Below are 4,158 nucleotides of genomic sequence, written 5' to 3'. Positions count from 1 at the left end.
TCTTGTCACCTTTACTCAGCTACTTGGCACAATATAAACTGCAATGACCAAGTTGCAACCTGCAGCGCTGTGACTGCCTCACAGATCATCAGAGCACAATGTTTTTTCACTTTCAGCACTAGTATCCATAATGTCAAAATTTGAAAATCAGTAAACTTTAAGTACCATGTGTTTAAGGCATAGAAAAATAAAGATTATCTTGTTATAAAATTAGATGGTAAAGCTCAGCATTTAACATGGAATTAAACAATGGCTGTGTTAGAACTTAAAAATGCTCCTTGGGTCCTTGACACGATTCCATCCTGCGTGTCTGTTCTAAGGAGCAGTAGGTAGTTTTCTCTGTCCAACTTCACTCACACCGAAGGGCTCACCTCCATCTCATGGAAGACTCAATGGACATGGACATAAGCCCTCTTAGGCCTCAGAACTACCTTTTCAGTTGTGAACTAAAGGCTGACAAAGAGTATCACTTTCAAGTGGATAATGATGAAAATGATGAAAAACCAGTTATCGTTAAGAATGGTCAGTTTATGGGAAGGGGCAAAAGACGAATTACACATCGAAGAGGCAGAAGCAATGAACTATGAAGGCAGACCAATTAAAGTAGCACTGGCAACATTGAAAATGTCTGTACAACCAATAGTTTCCCTTGAGCCTTTGAAATTACACCACCTGTGGTCTTAAGGTTGAAGTGTGGTTCAGGACCCGTGCACATTAGCGGACAGCACCTACTAGCTGCAGAGGAAGATGCAGAGTCTGAGGATGAAGATGTGGAAGATGTAAAACTCTTAAGTATGTCTGGAAAACGATCTGCCCCTGGAGATAGTAACAAGGTCCCACAGAAAAAAGTCAAACTTGATGATGAGGAGGGGAAGGAGGATGAAGATGATGAGGATGATGAAGGAGATGAGGATGATGATGATTATGATTTTTATGAGGAAACTGAAGAAAAAGTTCCAGTGAAGAAATCTGCATGAGATACGCCAGCAAAAAAATGCACAGAAATCAAACCAAAATGGAAAAGATTTAAAACCATCAACACCAAGATCAAAGGGTCAAGAGTCCTTCAAAAAACAGGAAAAAAACTCCTAAAACACCGAAAAGGACCCAGCTCTGTAGAAGACATTAAGGCAAAAATGCACGCAAGCATAGAAAAAGGTGGCTCTGTTGCCAAAGTGGAAGCCAAATTCATTAATTATGTGAAGAATTGCTTCTGGATGACCGGCCTAGAGATCTCTGGCAGTGGAGGAAGTCTCTTAACTTTCCCTACTGTGTTTGATAAATGTTGTCCAGGTTCAGTTGCCAAGAATGTGTTGTCTAAAATGCCTGTTTAGTTTTCAAGGATGGACTTCCACCCTTTACTTGGTTTTAAGTATGGGTGGAATGTTATGATGGGACATAGTAATAGTGGTGGTCAGATGTGGAAATGGTAGGGAGACAAAAATATACATGTGAAATAAACTCAGTATTTTAATAAAGTAGCACTGTTTCTAAAAAAAAAAAAAAAAAAAACGCTCCTTGGGATATTTATTGATAATTTAATAATTAATTTGTTCCTTTATCTATTTTGGTTTTTAGAGACAGGGTTCATCTGTGTGATAAAGCCCTGACTGTCCCAGACTCAATTTGTAGGCCAGGCTGGCTTCAAGCAGAGATCTGCCTGCCTCTGCCTCTGCCACCCCAAAGCTCAAATTAAAGGCATACTCCACCATGCTCGGCGTCATCACTATATTTTTAATTCACAGGTTTTAGTGGTTAGGAAAATTTTAAACATGGTAATCATTACAATAAACTATACCATAATAAAAAGATGAAAACTTCAACCCAACTGACTTAAATATTAGTAAAACAACAAAAGCCTATTACCAGTGATAACCTACTTCGTTTTTTATTTTATCAGATGAAATGTTTGTAGAATAAACTTGCTTAACATTAAATTAACTTTGGCAGGAACAGTTGAAGAATTGAGAACACTAAGGAATATAAATAGTCTGTAATAGTAATTAAAAACAAGGGAAATTGTTTCCCTTTGGTATTGATAAATGAAGAAATATATTGTATTTGAGGAATTAATGCCAGGAACGAATGGCTAGAGAGGTGGTCTCTGAATTTTTATATGGAGCAATTGAGCAGGAAAGAATATTTTCTAAGACACAGTGATTCCACCCAGCCTGCGGTGGAAGCTGTGAACAGCTGTCACTGAAGTCACTGCAGCACAAAAAGTGTTGATTAAACTTTATGAAATATAAGACGTTTACAACCTGTGCTTGTTTGCCAGTGTCACTCATCACCAGCTACTTTTCGGAATATATCCCACTCAGTCTTGTGCTCCTGAACCCGGGATGCCGAGAATGACCTCCGTCTGCTCTCTCAGGTTTAACCAATGAATATCCTATTTACCCTCCCACAGAGCAGTTAATTGGCTTAGTACTAATTTTATGATAGTTTGTTTTAAACTCGAGGCTGATATGTCCTCAACTACTATAAGAATGAGTGAGGCATTCAATATCATACTGAACAGTTTTGCTTTTTTTTTTTTTTTTTTTTTTTTTTTTTTTTTTTTATTAATTTATTCTTGTTACATCTCAATGTTTATCCCATCCCTTGTATCCTCCCATTCCTCCCCCCCCCATTTTCCCATTATTCCCCTCCCCTATGACTGTTCCTGAGGGGGATTACGTCCCCCTATATATTCTCATAGTGTATCAAGTCTTTTCTTGGCTACTTGCTGTCCTTCCTCTGAGTGCCACCAGGTCTCCCCCTCCAGGGGACATGGTCAAATGTGAGGCACCAGAGTATGTGAGAAAGTCGTATCACACTCTCCACTCAACTGTGGAGAATATTCTGACCATTGGCTAGATCTGGGAAGGGGTTTAAAGTTTACCTCCTGTATTGTCCTTGGCTGGTGCCTTAGTTTGAGCGGGACCCCTGGGCCCAAATCTGCCTATCATATTGTTCTACTTGTAGATTTCTAGGACCCTCTGGATCCTTTTATTTTGCTGTTCTCCCATGCGTCTCTCATTTAGAGTCCCAATAGGATGCCTTCCCCTCTGTCCCAGTTTCCTGGTAAGTGAAGGCTTTCGTGGGACATGCCCCTTGGGCTAGTATGCAGATATAAGTGAGTATATACCATTTGATTCTTTCTGCTTCTGGGTTAACTCACTCATTATGATCATTTCTAGCTCAATCCATTTATCCACAAATTTCGGGAATTCCTTGTTTTTAATAGCTGAGTAGTATTCCATAGTGTATATGTACCACAGTTTCTTTATCCACTCTTCTACTGAGGGACACTTAGGCTGTTTCCATGTTCTAGCTATTATGAATAAGGCTGCTATGAACATGGTTGAGCAAATTTTCTTGTTGTGTGCTGGAGCATCTTCTGGGTATATTCCAAGGAGTGGAATAGCTGGGTCTTGAGGAAGCCCTATTCCCATTTTTCTGAGATAGCACCAGATAGATTTCCAAAGTGGCTGTACTAGTTTGCATTCCCACCAGCAATGAAGGAGTGTTCCTCTCTCCCCACATCCTCGCCAGCATGTGGTGTCGCTTGAATTTTTTATCTTAGCCATTCTGATGGGTGTAAGATGGAATCTCAGAGTTGTTTTGATTTGCATTTCCCTGATGACTAAGGAGGTTGAGCATTTCTTTAAGTGTTTCTCAGCCATTTGATACTCCTCTGTTGAGAATTCTCTGTTTAGTTCCAAGCCCCATTTCTCAATTGGGTTATTCGGTTTGGTGGTGTTTAATTTCTTGAGTTCTTTATATATTTTGGATATTAGACCTTTGTCAGATGTAGGGTTGGTGAAGATTTTTTCCCAGTCTGTAGGCTGTCGCTTTGTTCTCTTGACAGTGTCTCCTGCCTTACAGAAGCTTCTCAGCCTCATGTGGTCCCATTTATTAATGGTTGACATTAAGGCCTGGGCCGTTGGTGTTCTGTTCAGGAAGTTGTCTCCTGTGCCAATATGTTCCAGGCTCTTTCCCACTTTTTCTTCTAAGTGAGTTAGTGTCTCTGGTTTTATGTTGAGGTCTTTAATCCACTTGGATTTGAGTTTTGTGCAAGGTGACAAATATGGGTCCAGTTTCATTTTTTTACACATAGACCTCCAGTTAGACCAGCACCATTTGTTGAAGATGCTATCCTTTTTCCATTGAATG

At 39.8% G+C, this 4,158-nt stretch overlaps 1 pseudogene; it reads left to right on the top strand.

The window, feature by feature from the left end:
- The first annotated feature begins 380 nt into the window (after positions 1-380).
- LOC127198178 (nucleophosmin-like) lies at positions 381-1,279 on the top strand (annotated as a pseudogene).
- Positions 1,280-4,158: the final 2,879 nt, after the last annotated feature.

Source organism: Acomys russatus, chromosome 2, assembly GCF_903995435.1.
Source record: "Acomys russatus chromosome 2, mAcoRus1.1, whole genome shotgun sequence".
NCBI lineage: Eukaryota > Metazoa > Chordata > Mammalia > Rodentia > Muridae > Acomys > Acomys russatus.
Note: the sequence above shows the minus strand (reverse complement) of the source record. Positions and strands in the feature narration are given on the sequence as shown.